Here is an 18,710-nt window from a genome sequence, read left to right as displayed (position 1 = left end):
GGTCTGGAGGTTCCTCCTTTCAATCGAGTCCAATAACATGATAAAGAAAAAGTAAAATAACTGCTTTATACCACCGAACAGGAGTTAATAAATTCAAGGTTGGGAACTGATCTGAGGTCTTTCCAACCCTAATGCTAGTGCTTTATTCCTTGGCCTCAGAGTCAACATAAGGGAAAAATAATTTCCTTATTGCTCTGAAATGCCTGTGTGATATCTCCTCCAGCTAGGGAGCAAACCAAGGGTTGGCCATGAGGACGATAGGTAGGGATTTCTGGGAGTGAACTAATATGGCACCATCCACTGTCAGGCATCTTGGAGCTTCCCCCATGTTCTCTCTAACTAATTAGACCTTCTGGAATCCAGCCCTGTCAAGTGTTCAAAGGAACCCTGGTGTGCAGTATCAATGTCTGACCAACTTTAATAAATCCTCTGGCTTCTAAGGTTTAGAAAAAACAGGCCCATTCCTTTGGCCTGGCTTGCTAGGAGGTTCTGGCTCTACAGTAAATGTCAGGAAAAGACAAATCAAGTCTTGGTGTTTACCTCAAAGCAAACACACACAAATAACCCAAGCCCAACCCGCAAAAGATTATCTACCACCCACATGTAATCCCAACCAACCTACTTTCAATTCATGCATCTCTTTGTCTTTAAGAGTTCTATAGTTTTTTGTCTTAACTTTGTGTCCTGACTTTCTCTGGGAGATGTCTTAGTTTAAGGTCTGAACATATGGGAGCCCAAAATAAATGAGGACATTCAGCTCCTTGCTCCTCCTTTCGATGAAAGTCAGTGGCGTAACAAGTCAAGACTCAGGCTTCAAGGGCAGAAAGACCCAAGAGAATTGACATTTCTTCTCAGTATACATATAGTCTTGGGCAAGTAATTTATATTTTTCCAGCCTTAATTTGTCCGTCTGTTAAATAGGGATAACTAACCTCGTCACCAAAAAATAATGTATGTGAAGCATCCAGTAAGGTGGCTGGCACAGTGTAGGTTCCCAGTAAATTATAGTAAGTATTATATTGTTAATCTGAAAATAATCTCATGAGATTCCTGTGGGTCTTGGTGCTCAGTTTCAGTGTCTGATTTGGTCTCTTATTTACTCTCTTTCCTATGCCTTGAAGAGTTTGCTATGTTCCTCATTATCTACTCGGCCTTCCGAAGTCCTGGATTTGTTCCAGTCTAGGTTCTGGCAGAGACTGGCTGTGTGTCTTTAGACAAGTCACTTAACCTCTCTGCACTGTGATGATGTAGGCCAGGTGACATCTGAGCCCAGATTGCCCTATGGTTTGTGTCCTAAGTGGCCAGAAAAGGAACTGTTAGAGGCTGGGCCTTAGCAAAGGGACCTCCTCTGAGCTTCTGAACATCTCTGGCCCGAAGCCAGAAGCTCTGGCCTCAATGCCAGTCAAACTGCCAGCTGGTGTTCTTTATATTTTGCAGCATTAAGTAAATTCATAAAGCCATCAGTTTCCTCATAGAGTTTTGCATTGACGTTACAGGGCACTTTGCCTCAGGAAACCTTTTCCTGTATGGTTGCCCTGAGCTCGGATTCTTGTGGAAAGGCTGGCTGTTTTGGGTCAGCAGCAGATCTGACAACTATAGGGTAGGAAACCACAAATTGTGTTCCATTATGCCTCGTTGTCCTCACACCCTTCAGGGCCAGGCATTACTTTCACCAGCAAACCATGGCTTGTGATGGTGCCCAGGAGCTGGGTTTCAAGAATGCAGAAACGTGCACTAACAAGGCTTTGTGACAGTTTGTTGGTGACTGGGAGGCTGTCTCTGCTGCCATCAGAGTATTTCCTGTTCCCACAGGTGAAGAGAAAAATGAGGTTTCAGTGAACTGGGTCATTAAGAGCTGTAGGAAGGAACTTGACTCCTGCTATATGATTAAAAACTTTTCTACATATTTGAGTGCCTGTCTATCGGTGTCTGTATCTGTCTGGCTGGATGTGTTTTTTTAACCAGCTTGTGGAAAGCTGAACAGGGACTTTGTACTCCAGACAATGGCCAAAAGAGGGTTGGTTCCTTGATTCCAAGGTTGCCATGACAACTGTCCACTGAGAAGCTAAAAGTCCAGCACTACTTTTACTAGGCCAGTAGTGCAAATGACTGCATCCCAACTCTTCCTCCACCCTGCTCTGCACGCCCCCCCACCAGAAAATATCTTTCTTCCTCCCTGAGAGAGCAAGGGGGGAAAAGGGCTAACAGAGACAACGTTAGGACTGTTGGTGGATTATTGGTATATAACTCAGCTGTCTGCCTTGCCTTCTCTCCACAAACTAAAGTCTGACCTCACACATCATTTATGCCACAGCTCAGCTTTCTAGGCTCTAAGTCAAATTGGGAAAAAAGAAATAATGTGATCAAGGGTGCATTCTTGCTTTCCCGTTTTAGCACAGTGAGTCACAAAGAATAATACACTGCCTTGGCCTCTCAGCTCCCCAGGGCAGGCACTCCCCGATGGTGAGACAGGCATTTAGGCAGGAACAACACTTCCTCCAGGTCCTTCAGCGGTGGTTTCAATTTGCTGCTGTGGTATAGAAGGCAGATGACCTACAGAGGGAGGGTGAACTTTACTGCCTTAGAGGTAGGATTAATTAGGATCCCTAGGGGAAATGCAAATTGAGGAAAGTAAGGGTCTAATTAACTAAGGGTTTATTAATCTGTCTGCCATATATCCATCCATCCATCCATCCATCCATCCATCCATCCATCCGTCTATCCAGTAAGACACTAGGGAGACAGAGAAGTCCTGACTTTGTGGTGCTTAGAGTCTATAGAGAAGGCAGACAAATAAGTCATTTAAGTGTTCCAAGTGTTCTGAAGGGAAGCCTTCCCCAATCTTCCTCCTTCCCACTTCACACCCCACCCACCATGAATTCCGGGTCCCCATAAATGGAGAAATTAAACATACATCTTTGAAAAGCTCTCACATCAGGCAGAATGTGTTTCCATCTCTTTCCTGTCCTATAGCTCCTTGGGGGCAAGACAAGTCTTACTCCCCATCTGCTTATTAGGAAAAATAGAGAAGTATAATGGAATTGGTTGACAAGACTGACACTGGAAACTCTTTGCTTACTTTTGCCTTTTTTTCAAACTGTTTATATTTTTTACTAGTGGCTTTCTTTTAAGTTTTTGCGAAAACATTTTTTTAACCTATGTTTTTCTAATGATCATAAATAAAAATAATACTTTTTGACTCCCCGCTAGGTAAGAAAAAAGAATCTTAAATCTGTTTACTTCTTTCTTCCTGACTTTTGTAAAGATGACCTGGAATTTAAAGCCCTGATTATTACCATCAAATTATTTTATATTCTATATCTTATCTTTTACAAATGGCTTTGTTGTTTGCTTTTGAATCCAATTTATAGACTAAGCTCTGTGCTTGGCTGATTTACATTTTCACTGCTAGTTTTTTTATGCCATAGTTTCTCCATTTTTAAATGCTTAACTCTAACTCATTTTTTGACCAACAGAGTTCATTGACTTGCAATATTTTTTTAGAGACAATATGAGAGAGGTGCATTTTTCCAAATCCTTCCTTATCAAAGATTTTCTTTTAATTTCCTATCATTTGCAAACAACTTGGCTAGGTATATCATGGCTTAGGATCAAACATTTTTTTCTTTAGAATTTTCTGAAAATCACCCATTTTATTCTGGGAAGATGTAGAACTACAGAGAAGAAACCTCACAATTGACCAATTTATATCCTTTTTTTGTTTCTTAAACTTCTTTTTTTCTTTTATCCTTCTATTTTAAAAAATACCAGGATGTGTCCAGGGTGTATGTTCTTTTTAAAACGTATAACATAGTTGTTGACTTGCCTATGAAACTATAGCCACTGGCTTATATACTTTGGTCTTCACTCAGCCCAGCAAAATTTTCTTCAATTATATCTTTATTACTTTAATTGCAATTTTGTTTCTTCATGTACAGCATATATATATATATATTTAAAGATTTTATTTATCCATTCATGAAAGACACACACACACACACACACACACAGAGCGAGAGAGAGAGGCAGAACAGAGGCAGAGGGAGAAACAGGCTCCATGCAGGGAGCCCGACACGGGACTCGATCTAGTGTCTCCCTGAGCCGAAGGCAGTGCTAAACTGCTGAGCCACCTGGGCTGCCCTATATATATATTTTAAACTTTGGCTTCCTCCTGTAAATTTGTATCACTCTTTGAATATTTACTTGCTTGTTCTTTTCCCCTATATTCTAGAACACCATCCCAAATATACCCTTTGCTCTATTGGTGTATTTTTCATAGGGTTAGTTTTTCTCTTTATTCTTTCTAATGCAGAGTTGAAATATGTTATTGCATTTTTATTGCTCTGAAATACTCCTGTAGTTCATCTAGCTTTCTATGTGGCTGAGTTTGATCTCTATAGATTTCTGCCTATTTTACAGAAGGAATTTCATTTTTCTTTCTATTGATGTTAAGGTTTTTGAAATAATTTCTTCTGGACATACTCTCGAGTCTTCAGAACGATGTTTTTTCCTTGTTATTCAATATTTTTGCATAGCTTATCTCTTCTTTATTCATCTTTTTAGTTAAAAATACATAATTCTTTTACTTATATTGCAATAAAAACCACACACAATTGCCAAAATATGGAAAGAGCCCAGATGTCTATTGACAAATGAGTTTATAAAGAACATGTGGTATATATATACAATGAACTATTACCCCGCCATCAAATAGAATGAAATCTTCCCATTTGCAATGATGTGGATGGAGCTAGAGAGTATTGTGTGAAGTGAAATAAGTAGCCAGAGAAAGACAAATACCATATGATTTCACTCATATGTGGACTTTAAGAAAGAAAACAGATGAACATAAGGGAAGGGAAGAAAAATACAATAAGATGAAAACAGAGAGAGAAACAAACCATAAGAGGCTCTTAAGTTGGGCAACCCCCGTGGCTCAGCGGTTTAGCGCCGCCTTCAGCCCAGGGCGTGATCCTGGAGACCCGGGATCGAGTCCCACGTCAGACTGCCTGCGTGGAGCCTGCTCCTCCCTCTGCCTGTGTCTCTGCTCACCCCCCCTCATGAATAAATAAATAAAATCTTAAAAAAAAAAAAGAAATAGACTCTTAAGTATAGGAAACAAAGGGAGGGGCACTGGAGAGGAGGTGGGTGGGAGGATGGGGTCACTGGATGATGGGCATTAAGGAGAACACTTGATGTAATGAGCACTGGGTATTGTATGCAACTGATGAATCACCAAATTCTACATCTGAAACTAATACAGTATATGGTAATGAAAGAAGAATAAGGACACTGAGCAATAAAGATCAAGTCTTCTGCAATAAAAGAAATTAACATTATTAACAAAGACATAGATGACTAGAAAGGAAAACTGAAGAATTCACCTTGAAGAAAAATTGATGAAAAATGTCATGGATTGAGAAAAGGCCAAAGTGTACAAACCGATGGTCATGTTTTATAGGTAAATCCACATCTTATCTACTCAGTCATTTTATCATGGCACATGATCAGTGTTGTAATAGAATGGAAAGGATGGCTATTGTGCTTTGTTTTACTTAATCATACATTAAGCAGACCTGGAAATGAAAGCAACTATTACCTGTAAGTCCTATTTATACTGTATATCCCCAAAGATTAAGTTTTACTTCAAAAAGTGTTAAATATCACTTTCATGTACTGTGAAAAAGTACAAATAGTTTGAAATTACTGGACATTCAGAAGTAAGTAGTTTCACCTACTTATTCATCTTTGAATGAGAAGACTTATCCAGACTCAGCAGCTTGCTAACAGACTATGTAACTTGCCCTTGAAACAACTAATATCACTTTGGATGCTACTTGAATATCCTTCCTTTTTAAAAAAGATTATTTACTTGGGAGAGAAAGAGAGTAAGAGAGAGCACAGGCAGGAGGAGCAGCAGAAGGAGAGGGAGGAGCAGGCCACCCTGATGCAGGGCTCTATCCCAGGGTCCTAGGATCATGACCTGAGCCAAAGGCAGATGCTTAAGCAACTGAGCCACCTAGGTGCCCCTCCTCCTCCTCCTTCTTCCCTTTTTTTTTAAAAAAGGTTTATTTACTAATTTTGGGGGGAGAGGGGCAGAGGTAGAGGGAAAGAGAGAATCTCAAGCAGACTCTCCACTGAGCCTGGGGCCTGAGTGGGGCTTGATCCCATGACCTGAGTAATTGGAGTCAAAATCAAAGAGTCAGGTGTTCAACCAATTAAGTTATCCAGATGCCCCTTAAATATCCTTCTTATGATAACAGGGGGATGGCTGATTGTTCTTCCCACTCCCTCATTTAATTCCCAGGGGTCTAGTGGCATTCATGTAGTTTGGCACTGCTGGATTGAGGTGTGATTTTCTATCTCTAATACATGAGAAACTGTAACCCCCAACTGTACCCCCAACTGTACAACAAATGTCTCCAGTAGGCTCTTCCTGTTATCCCCACAGCTTTCAAAACTTTATTTATTCTGACTCCATTTCACCTTCAGGATCCAAAGGGGCTCCTAGCAGGGACACTCCCCACCATTTTCCACCTCTTACCCTGTTGCTTGCTTGAGAATTGCCATCTCTATAAGGATATGGAAAGATTTTGTGGTGTATGCACAGTATAAAACTATACTGTGGCTGTCACAAAAAAACATCACCCAGACAGTAGAGTTTTAAGATTGATCCATTCTCTGTGTCTCCCAGTCATGGAGCAGGAGTGCGGAAAAAATGAACTCTCTTAACTGACTTCCAGAGAATTGGATCTTTTCTTATCTACAATGTAAAGCATGAATAAGTAAATCATTATTTCTCTCAAGCCAACTGTACCTGTTTCTGATATCAGATTTATTCCTATATTGGGTTGTAAGCAGTCTTTGTTTTTTGAGATGTGGTATATATTCACCACTCCTTGTAAATCACTTTTGATGAGCACGAGAGGCTGTAAGAGAGACAATATTTTTTTTTTTGAGAGACAATATTTTGTATTAGCTTCACACACTGTTCTTGAGAACCTACCAGAGATTCAGGAGCTCCTGAGGTAGAGGCTTCCCTGTCACCTCTTTACTTTCTTCTACACCTGAATAATCAAAAGGTAGAAAAAAGAGTGGGCAAAGACAAACATGATTGATTTGGCAACCCCCATTCCCAGGAGAGCTTGCCATGTCCCCAAGGCTTTGAGTAAGGAAGTAGAGAGTACCTTGTGTTTTCCATTCCAATGGGCAGGCCAACACAGGCTATGGAGTCTTAGACATGAGTTGGAGGTTGGGAAGCCTGCTATTTAAACTCTTCCTAACACCTAGTGCTTTGTCAGTTGCCCAAAAGCATTGCACAATATTGGTAGTAATAATAGCAATCAGAAACCTGCCATTCCACCTGGGAGATGTGCATATTGTTCCTATTGTCATCTCCAGAATTTTCTTCCACACAAGTGCCTGAAGGAGAACTTTCTCTCCTTATGACTCCCAAAGTAGATCATTATACAATGGCTGTGGGGGGTGGTAACTAATGATGTGACTGAGATTTGCAATTGCTCAGAATATTCCCCCAGAAATGCTTGCGTAAGAACAGCACTGGGGATGACCTTTTCTGAAATCAGGAGAGCCACCAGGGCAGGTGAATGGATTCTTTCATCCCAATACAAAATTATTGAACACCTATTGCATACCTACTGTATTCCTTGCTCCTGGAAGGCATTTGGAGAGATGCATCGAGATCTCATTTTTACCAGGACATACACTAGCCCTCTCTTCTACTTGAGAAGCACCCCCTCTCTCACTCAGATAACCAGTTAGACAGCAATAAGGAGTAAGATGCTGGAGAGGAGAGAAGAAGGTCATTCCAGAAGGTATTATCAAAATGTGTATTATCTGTAGAAAAAATGTGCCTGCCCTGTGATTAATTTGTCAGATAAACTGGTTGAGGTCTGAGAAGGGGGCACCTTGGATGTGTAAACAGAGCAATGCCAACCTGGGACGGCAGTGGTGTATTATGGTGGTGCTTTTCTTGGAACAGTGTTTCTGAGACATTGGGGGTTTGCTCGACAGACTTGATGTTAACCACTGAAGAGGCAGAGGGAACTTGTTCACTTTCCCGCTGTGCCTGAGGTTGTCTGAGAACCTTTGAAACAAGTTTCCTTCCTGTCAGTGCATCAGGCAAGGTGCTCAGATGTTCTGATTTAGGAGGAATAGACCTTTCCTACTTGACATTTTCCCGCAAACTTTCTTCATGTGGTCTCCCGAGGTCCTATCTCCCTCCCCTCCGCCTTCACCCACACCATCTCCTCATCTCTTGTTCCCCTCTTGCTCAGCGAATTTATTCTTGTTTGCAAAACCACTATCCTGTTATTTCTTCTATTATTATGTCTCATGAAGAACTTTTCTGGGCTTCATTGTTGTTGTTGTCTTTAAAGATTTTATTTATTTATTCATGAGAGACACAGAGAGAGAGAGGCAGAGACATAAGCAGAGGGAGAAGGAGGCTCCCTGCAGGGAGACTGATGTGGTACTCGATCCCAGGACCCTGGGATCATGACCTAAGCCAAATGCAGACGCTCAACTACTGAGCCACCCAGGTGCACTGGGGCTTCACTGGTTTAGCCACCAGATTCCAGCCTGAGCAAAGAGCCTCACATGCTGAGAGTGGGGCATGGTTTCTCCTTAGGAAACTGTGAGTCAGTATTCCACAATGGCCATTTTTCTAATCTGTGTAAAGGTACAGATTTACTTATTTATTTTCAACTGTAAGATAAAGGGAGAAAGACAGTCTTTGAGCAGACCTAGGATTGCCAGTTGGACCAAGGGCTGCCAATTTGCTAGCTAGGTACCTATGAGCACTTTTCATTTGGTGTGTTGTTAATCCTCAGGATAAGCCTGTGAGGCAGGTTTCATTAAGCCAGGGTTTTCAGTGTAAGTATGTCCCAAATAGTCACAAGACATACTTACACTAAAATATTTTCTTGTTATCTGAAATTCAGATTTAAGTATGTATCCTGTACTTTTCACTTGCTTGAGCTGCCGACCTTTTATTTTATACTACAGATAAGGTTATGTGACCTGCTCAGGGTGCTTGATAAGGGTTAACTTCGTTCTCCTGCTCTTCCCCTATCTCTGCCATTCAAACAGTTGAAAGAGAAAGAAAAGAAGGGAAAAGAAAAGAGAAGAAAAGAAAGGAAAAGAGAAGAAGGAAGGGGGGGAAGAAAGAAAGAGAAAGAAAGAAAGAAAGAAAGAAAGAAAGAAAGAAAGAAAGAAAGAAAGAAAAGAAAGAAATATTATTTAAAGTGAATGAATACGCTCCAGCCTGCACCCATTTGTCATTTCATTAGACATTTTCACCTATTGTCAGGAGCTCCCTTGCAGCACTAAATTCAGTAGAGGGCACAGTGATGATCTGATACTTTGGCTGAATCCTGACCAGAATTTTGACCTTTTGCAAGGGACATGGCAAAGCAGAGAGCCCAGAGGCCTTGGCATCCAAGGCCATGAATACCTGCCCTGGCTCTGGCACCAGCTCAGTCTATGAACTAGGCCATATCTGTTAATTCTTTTGTGAGTTTTAGTTTCTTTATTCAAAAATTGAGAATGGGGGATACCCGGGTGCTCAGTGGTTGAACATCTGCCTTTGGCTCAGGGTGTGATCCTGTGGTCCTGGGAACAAGTCCTGCTTGGGCTCCCTGCAGGGAGCCCCCTTCTCCCTCTGCCTATGTCTCTGCCTCTCTCTGTGTGTCTCTCATGAATAAATAAATAAAATCTTTAAAAAAAACCCACGAAAATTGAGAATGGGACTACTGACATTCACGCTTCATGACATGTTATGCAGTGTGTGGTATAGCATCTAATACCAGATAGGCCTGGGTTTAAGTCCCAGCCCTGCCACTTACCAGCTGTATGACCTGGGGCAAGCAGCCTGATCTCACTGGGCCTTGGTTTCCTCATCTATAAATTGGAGATAATACTAGCACAAAATCGAATGAAGGCTGTGTCGTTTTGAGGCAAGGCTTACTGGTTAATTCTTTCATTCACACAAACTCTTAATTGACAACCTAGTCAGCTCCTTGTATAAACAGCTCTAATCAGGGGCTGTGAATGAATCCTAGCTCTGTTCTAGGAGCAACTAGGAACAGTTGCAGGAAACCGATCTATGCTCCAAAGAACCAGCGATCCCATAGGAGGAGACCAGATGTACCCAGGTGAAACAATAAGACAATAAAATCAAGGGCGTGATGATTCAGTGCAGATTCAGGCCTGATGCTAAGGAGGTATGAGTAGCAACAATCATGTCTTGTGCTTTTATACCTACTGCGGTTTACCAAGGGCATTCACAAGCATTTGACGTGAGGTGAAGAGTGGCCAGAACGAGGAGGGGATGGGCATGGGAACCTTCTTAGAGGAGGGGCTTCATGAAGAAGTAATAGATTTGGGTGGGAAGATGTACTTCTGATGGCACAAATCTCAAGTGTAGAGGTAGGGGAGGTGGTGACAACCAGCAGGTGAGCAGAGGAGCTGAAGTGGAGCTACAGGGAGACTGAAGTTGGGGCTTTTGCACTTGCTGTTCCCTCTGCTGGAATGCTTTTCCCTCAAATATTCGTGTGCTGGGTCCTCGACGTTCAGGACTCAGTTCAGATATTATTTCATTGAGCATACCTTCTCGGACTACCTAAAGTACCTTGCATTTCCTTACCTGTCTTCCTAGGTTACTTTACCTTATTTTATTTTTTTATTGCACTTTTTGTTTTGTGAAATTATTCTATTTGTGATATTTCATTGTTTATTCTCAGACTCCCTTAACAGAATGAAAGCCTCATGAGAACAAGAACATTGAGGCCACAGCAGGTGCTCAATAAGTATTTATTGAAGGACTATATGAGCAGTAGATAGAGGCTCCAGAGTGCTAGTCTCAGGAATTAGGATTTTACAGAAAATGATAGGTTCAATAAAACCTATAACAGTATTCTCTATGTCCCAGAAGGAGCCTTTTGTGACAAGAGTCAGTGAGTGGTCCTTTTCTTTCCTTTTTGCTTAAAATGAGTCCAGAAAGTGTTGGGAGTTTCTGGGAGTGTCCATGGGTTTCAGAGCTTCCTCAACCTGCGTTTAGCAGTGATGCTCACCTGGCCTCACATTAAAGTCCCTGGGGAAATTTTTAAATGCCAAATTCCCAGGCTGCACCCTGGTCCAAGTCCAATAAAATCCAAATTTTCGGGGGTGGAGTCCAGGCATCGGCATTCTGTAAGCTTGCCAGATTCCACTGTGCCGCCAAGGGTGGGAACCACTGTGCTAGACACTCTTCTCATCTCTTATGGGCTTCAGACATGATTAACTGGCCTATCTTATTCACAGTAAGAACAAAGTAGAAATCAATAGATTTTCTTCCTCACAGACACCCTATCCCAAGGTGAAGTGCAGCTAGTTCTTGGGTGCATTTCTGTATCTGATGACCTGTTTAGAATTAGCCAGACCTTTCCTTCCACTGAGGTGGACCATTCTGGCCAAGTCTCTGTGCCATCTTGACGACACATTATTTTGGAGCTGGTTGCTGGCAGCCCTGAGCTGGCCTCTGTTCCACTGGCCCCATGAGCAGGCTCTGTCCCAGTCTCTACTTTTGCTGCCCTTGTGGCTGTCACGTTGCCCATGTCCTCAGCCATCCTGTGAACCTACAGTGACTTAACATAGTTGGTATTATTTACATGTCACACAGAAGATGCCAAGCTGATGTCACCAGCAAATCTCATGCTCCTGCTCCCCAGCTGGCTCAGGTCAAGGGCCTGTAGAAGGCGGATGACCTGAGGTCTTCCTCCTGGAAAGGAGTTGCTGAAACTCCTTTACTCTTGGAACTTGCATTTGCAACCTGTTTTGCTGAGTGTCATCCCTTCCCCCCATCCTCCATATGCCAAAATCTATGATCATCTTCTTAGGCTGCATATGCAATGGGACCTCTGATGAAATCAAACATCTGGGCAATTATCTCTGGACCAGTCTCTAATTGGACTAATTGGAATAGAATTACTAGAGCTGCAGAGAGACTTGCTGCTCCTGTCTGGGCTCTTCATGCCAAACAAAAGAAGCAACCAAGTAGTAATTCAGACAATAGATGCCCCAGGCAGTTTGAGCCCCATTTTGCTCATTAGCCAAATCTCTATTGCCCTCTCTCCCCTCAACATGTGCTTCCTAATGTGATTTAATTTTCATGAATCACATCCATGTGTTTTGTTTTGGAAACCACGAGTAAACATAGCATTGCATCTCCTTACCTTTGAGATTTATATTGCTCATGGTGGCTAATCAATTAACTAGGACTTCACTTAACAAACAGGTTGAATGAGGCATTTGTAAAAAAATCTTTACTTAAAACACCTACTATGTGTCAACCACTGCTCCGGTCACTAGGGATAAAGGTGGAAGACAGACAATAGATAAGCAGAACAAATAAATCAGTTAATAGAGATGAGATGATTTGAGATAATGATACATGCTGTAAAGGTGGCACCATGATGGAGAAGGGGGTGGAGGGAAAGACTATTTCATATTTAGCTATCAGGGCACAGAAGGCGGTTGGAGGTGTAGAGAATTGCTCTGTGTGTTGGGCTAGAGGACTGGGCAAGATGTGGCCCCTGGTCTCAGATCTCCTGGTTTAGCTGGGGATGTGGTAAAGAGAATGATGAAGAATAACACAGTGAGTGCTCTGATGGAACTGTGTGAAAGGGAGAGGACAGAGAGAATGCCTAACTATGGCGGGGAGGGGCAAATAACTGAAAGAGCAAGTAGAAGTCAAGGGCTCAGGGTGGCCAAAGAAGGGGAGAAAGGAAACTGTTGGGTGTTGATCTATTCAACCACGTTTATTGAGCATCTGTATGTGTCAGGCATTATTGTAGGTGCTGGGGTTACATGGTAAACAATGGAGAAACAGTCTAGACCTCCTAGAATGTATCTTCTAATGGTGAAGGTGGTGGGTTAGGCAATGAATAAGTAAAGAAATAAGATACTTTCAGTTGGTGACAACTGCTATGAAGATGGTATAAGATAATGTTAAAGGGTGACTTCGGGTGTCTTCTGAGGGTGGTGGGGATGGGGCTTGGTAGGTTGGCCAATATAAGCCTCTGGAGGGGGGGGGCATGTGTGATGACATTGGCTCATGGGGCAGTCTGGAAGAAGGTTCTAGGCAGACAGAACTATAGTGCAGAAATCTTGAGGCTGAAATAGGGTGAAAAATTTGAGGAACAGAAAAAAGCCCAGCATAGTTAGTGCCTGGAAAGTGGGGAAGGGTGTGTGTGTGAGAAGGATTCAGAGGTGAAGCAACTGGAGAAGGAATAAACTAGTTATGAAGCTATATTGTAGCGGTCCAGGCTGGAGAGGACAGAGGCTTGACATGGATTGATAGCTATGGAAGTGGTGAATCATGGAAAATCCAAGACGTTTGGAGGAAGAGAGCTAGCAAGACTTCTGATACATGGTCTTTGAGGATTGAGGGATAGAAGGAATCAAAGATGACTATGGCCTAACCAGCTGTCTGACTGGGGGTGGTTACTGAGGGAAGACCAAGAAAGGAACTGGTTTTGTGTGGGAATTGAAGATTTTTCTTTGGATGCATTTAGTATGAGATGCTAATTGGACATTCCAGTGGAGGGGAAGCAGCCCTGATAAAGGCTTGCGGTCTGAGTGGCAAACCCTTTGCCTGGGGACTGTGTGGGAGAGAGCGGCAGTTAGGGATGGTAGTGCCAGCTGTAGGGTGGGAAATAGCCTGGAGGAGGATGTGACCCGGAGGTGGGGGGGGTCTGTTGTGTTAGTCCAGGTGGGGAAGGGTGGGAGGCATGAATCCATTTGGCATCCACACCTTGGATTTGCCTCATCGTGCAAGAGACTGCTTCGTGATTCCATTTCAGGGTTGGTTACCCCGGCACAGATGGGGTGACTTGGTTAGACAACCAAACAGCCGGAGTGTAGGGAGCTTTTGGCGTGGGTCCATCTTTGTACTAAGGGCTTCTGGTACTTTATTTCATCTAATCTGCACCAAGATCCTGTGAGGTAGGTATGGCTCCTCCACTTATTTGTAAATGACATGGTCTTTGAGTGGAGCCACCTGAAGCCTCTCCCTGGTCTTTCCTTCTCCTATTAGTCACTGTGCAGAGGGCTAGGTATTGGGATTTCTGGGAGTTGATGGCAGTGCCTTAGAGATCTTTGACCAGCAAAAAAGACTATGATCATCATAGACAAATCAGTGTTTCAGAAGGAAGAAAAGATGTGTGTACTCACATCTTTTGATGCACTAGGGAAAGGCAACTGGTCATTTATATTTAAACTGAAAGCAGAGAATCATTACAATAAAACATATATAGATTAATTTTATTTTTCATATAAACCATTCAAATGTACAGAGTTGTCATTTATTCTTTTTCCTTTAAATGCAACACACCTTTATCAGGTCTTTCCAAAGCGTTCAATTTAGTGCTCATAGAAGCAAGAAGTCCTTCTTTTTGCAATTATAGTTCATCAGCTTCTTTTCTATCTAATTAAATTATGTAATTAGAATAGTAAGAGCAATAGATATAAACATATTTGGGACAAATACAAGGCACTCTTGCAAAATGCATGATCCACTAGAAGGCAGAGGACTTCCCAACTAGTCCTGCACTAGCCACCAGACTTCAGAGACTGGTAGAGACTTCAATAGACTCTGTAGAGAGCATGGGACATGTTGGTTAATCTCGTTAATAGGTTAAGTGAGATTCAGTTCAAAGAGCTACAACTGAAAGAAATACATATACAGTGCAATCTGTGTATGCAGACACTTGAAGTGAATGAAATACTTTTATGGAAATGACTTTGCTTTTCTGATTCTTTTTTTCTTCTGGTTCAACCTTTTCTAAAGACTAGTTCTAATTTGAACTGGCCCAGTAGGATTTTAAAAACAATAACTTTGATTTTGTTTGCAGTGCAATAAAAAAAAAATCAATACTTGGAATGAGTTCAGAGTTCAGCCAATTAGTGTGTCCATTTTGGTTTCTGAGTCATATTATCCTGGCCCACATTACTCACAGTGAGGAATGATGCAAAACCAGTGCTTTTTGTCTTCTAACTCAGAGTTTAAAAATGCCTCAGAGCTCTTTTGCCCTAAGACATCCTTGTTCTAAGCAATCCTGAAGTGACCCTGATTGGGGGCCAAAAATCATTACCAGGAGAGACTGGCATAAGAGCCCACTGTCTCTTGATTCTGACACTGAAGATGGTCTTGCTTCCCCTTTCCCTTGTGTGGTATCAATGTTGGTTGAATACATTTTGAACTCATTAAAGGTTGGTTACCTTAGGAACATAAGATGTCAGTGTTTCTGGCTTAGTCACAAAAGAGTCATGGAACATCCTCTTCAAAACTTAAGGACAATTCCTCAAGTAGCTGGTATTGGAGGAGGTCAGAGAACCACTCAGGAAAAAGGACCAGACTTTCTCCCCAGACCTGGGCACACCTTAGCCATTCAGAATGGAAATACAACCAGTAGTACATGCAGGGCACTGTGTGGTTTGCTTTGATTTTTCCCATGGATCCTTTCTCTAGGAGCTCCTTTCCCCATATCTTGTCTTAAAAATTATACTATTTTTAAGATGTCAAAGCCCCGCTTCTAGCATGAAACACATAGTACTGGTTGAAAGTTGACATGGTATGAACTTGTGTCTAACTTAATAGAAGTATATATGGACTCTCTGTCTTTGTTTGCATCTATATCTATGTCATCCATCTACATGTATGTATACAGGTATGTGTATATACCTGGCTTAGTATATGCACTTATATTTGCTAGTGCTTCCCACCAAATGAGCCTAGAAGCAATGACACCCCGGTAGCAATGAGCACACCTAGTACTCAGATCTTGGTTTCTAACACCATTCTCCCATAGAAGGAACCAGAGCTCCTTGGAGCAAAGGCAGGTTCTAGGGTTAAGGAGGGGAATATGCAAGATGAACCTGCAGTATCTAATATGGCCAGAAATTAAAGAAGTACTCAAAAAATAAAGTGAGGGAGTATGTCAAAGGGACACAGGAACCAACTGAAAGAACTCTCAGTAGAAAAAGCTGAAACAATTTGAGCAGCAGAATAGATAATATAGTATTGGATTTGTACCTAGAGTACAAAGTAAATATTCCTAACTCTATACCAATATAAATAAATAAGTAAATAAATAAACAAACAACTAAATAAATGGGGAGAACAGACAAACCTCCTGAATAGAATAATCCCAAATAATTTATGTAGATACTCCCCATTCAAGGATGTGGAGTGTAATTCCCTACCTCTTAAGTGTGAGCCATGCACAGTGACTTTCTTTTAATGAGCACAGAGAAGATGGTCAATGTCAACATCAACAGTGATAAGTCATGTTGATAGAAGGTACCTTTGATATGACAAGGTGGGAATGGCACTTTCCTTCTGTGATCTTCCCCCCAACTCCCAGTCTAATCATGAGAAAAACATCAGATGAATCCAAATTGAGGGACAGTCTACTGTCAGGGCTGTCATGGTCTAGAGGAACCTAAAGGGACACAAAAACTAAATGCAATGTGATATTCTCATGGGAATCCATAAATTATTTGGAATTCTTCTGTTCAGGAGGTTGTCTGTTCTCCCCATTTATTTATTTATGCAATAATTTACTTATATCAGTATAGACTTAGGAATATTTATTTTGTGCTTCAGGTAACTAATCTGATACTATACATTAGGTAAAAACTACAGAAATGTAAATAACGTGGGGCACCTGGGTGGCTCAGTGGTTGAGTGTCTGCCTTTGGCTCAGGTCGTGACGCCAGGGTCCTGGGATAGAGTCCTGCATCAGGCTCCTCACAGGGAGCCTGCTTCTCCCTCTGCCTGTGTCTCTGCCTCTCTCCCTGTCTGTCTCATGAATAAATAAATAAATAAAATCTTTTTAAAAAATGTGAATAATGTATGGGCTTTATTCAATTATAATGTATCGATATTAGTTCATAAGTCATGACAAGTGTTCCATATTGATGTTAGCGATGTGAGACACTAGGAGTAGGGAATATGGAAGCTCTGTAATATAGTCACAACTTTTATGTAACTCTAAAATTTACAGAACATAAAATCATATTAAATGAAAAGTTTATTTTGAAGCACCCCCATCCCTGCCCCTGCCCCTGGCTACTTCTTTTTCCTGACCCTATGTTCTCTATTTCCAGACCCAACATACTGGTCTGCACCTTATGCCCTGATTGTGCAAGAAATTGCAGTGGAACAAACAGGCAGCCTTGACATCTCTCCGAATTCAATGTGGTAGATCTTGCTTGTTGACATGAAGAGTTGAATACCATTTCTGGTTTTCTGGCACCCTTCTTTCTTGGCTTATCTAGTTTCTGGGGGCTTATCTGAGGCATTTTTATTGCCTGTAATGTGTCTGAGAAATAGTTTGTTTGCAGCCTGAGGAGTCTTATGCATTGGTCTTTTGCCACTGGAGGGGTCATACTCTGCACTGCTGGGACAGAGACACATTGCCCTCTGTGTTGAGGATGGCAGCATCTTCCAGGGGCTGTCACATGTAATTCTGATGGGGCTTATGTCTTCCTGAAGGCAACCTGGGTAGCCTTCTTCTGCTTTCTTCTGCTTCTTCACCATCTATCACCTTGAATGTGATAAAATCTTTGTCTCATCTTCTGGACCATCATTCCCATCTCCTTTCCCTCTAATCTTTACTTTCAACATTTGTAAGGATTGGTTATATGACTATATGGGGTGCCTAGAGGAGAAGAACTTAAAACAGTTAGAATAAGAAACTGGTAACAAGGTGTTTTGTCTGGGGAAGAGCCTCTTGAATGGTCCTTCATAGGTAAAAAAGGTTACTTAGAATTCCAGGACCAGTCCCTAGGGTAGCTCTGTGCAGATTAGCAGAAGGCGCCCTCTCTAGGCAGCAACTAGCTGCCTCTCTAGCTGTAGCCCTGTAGGCAAAAGCTGATAGGGAAGTTAGGTCTGGATTTGAGGTCCTAAACAATCCCTCAGCCAGGCAGCCTTGTGCAGTAGACAATGTACACAACTATTCATTGTGACCCTGAAATGTACTGTAGGTAGTAACCCAGTGGGGGGAAGAGCATTCAAGATAATCATTTCTTATGTGAGTACCTGGAGACATGGTGCAAATTGTCTCAGGAGTCCTCTGGAAGAAATGAGTTAAGATCCTTACCAAGTGGCATGCTGGACACACTGGACCTGGCTCCTACTGATTCATGAGATTCAATTATTAATTTTTCAGGAATTTTATGAATTTGATTAAACCTAGTGGTTATTAAAAATTAAAGCATATAAACTCACAATTAAATTATATTGATACAAATGTAGCAAAAACTCAAAATTCATCACTTCCTAATTATTTGCTACGTTCTCCTATCATCTATGCTTTTGAGGTTACTCACATCTATTGTATCTGTACAGTGGGGATACTGCATCCTGGTGTGCTACTGCTCATCTTTCCAAGACTTCATGTTCAGTGACATCATGTCAATAGTTTGAAATTGACCATGGTGGGAGTATTTGTACCCTGGAAATCAACAAATGCTACATATCAGCTCCCACACCCCCAGGAAGGGGAAAAGCAGGGGATATGAACTGGGACTCACAAACGTAGGGGTGGGCCTGCATGAAGAGAACCACTTGGGACTCCCAGAGCTCCCAAGAGGAATGAGGAGGGGGCTGGAGCTCCCACGGTTGGTGAGGGGACTCCCTTTGCTCC

Source organism: Vulpes vulpes, chromosome 13 (assembly GCF_048418805.1).
Source record: "Vulpes vulpes isolate BD-2025 chromosome 13, VulVul3, whole genome shotgun sequence".
NCBI lineage: Eukaryota > Metazoa > Chordata > Mammalia > Carnivora > Canidae > Vulpes > Vulpes vulpes.
This window is presented reverse-complemented; position numbering follows the sequence as displayed.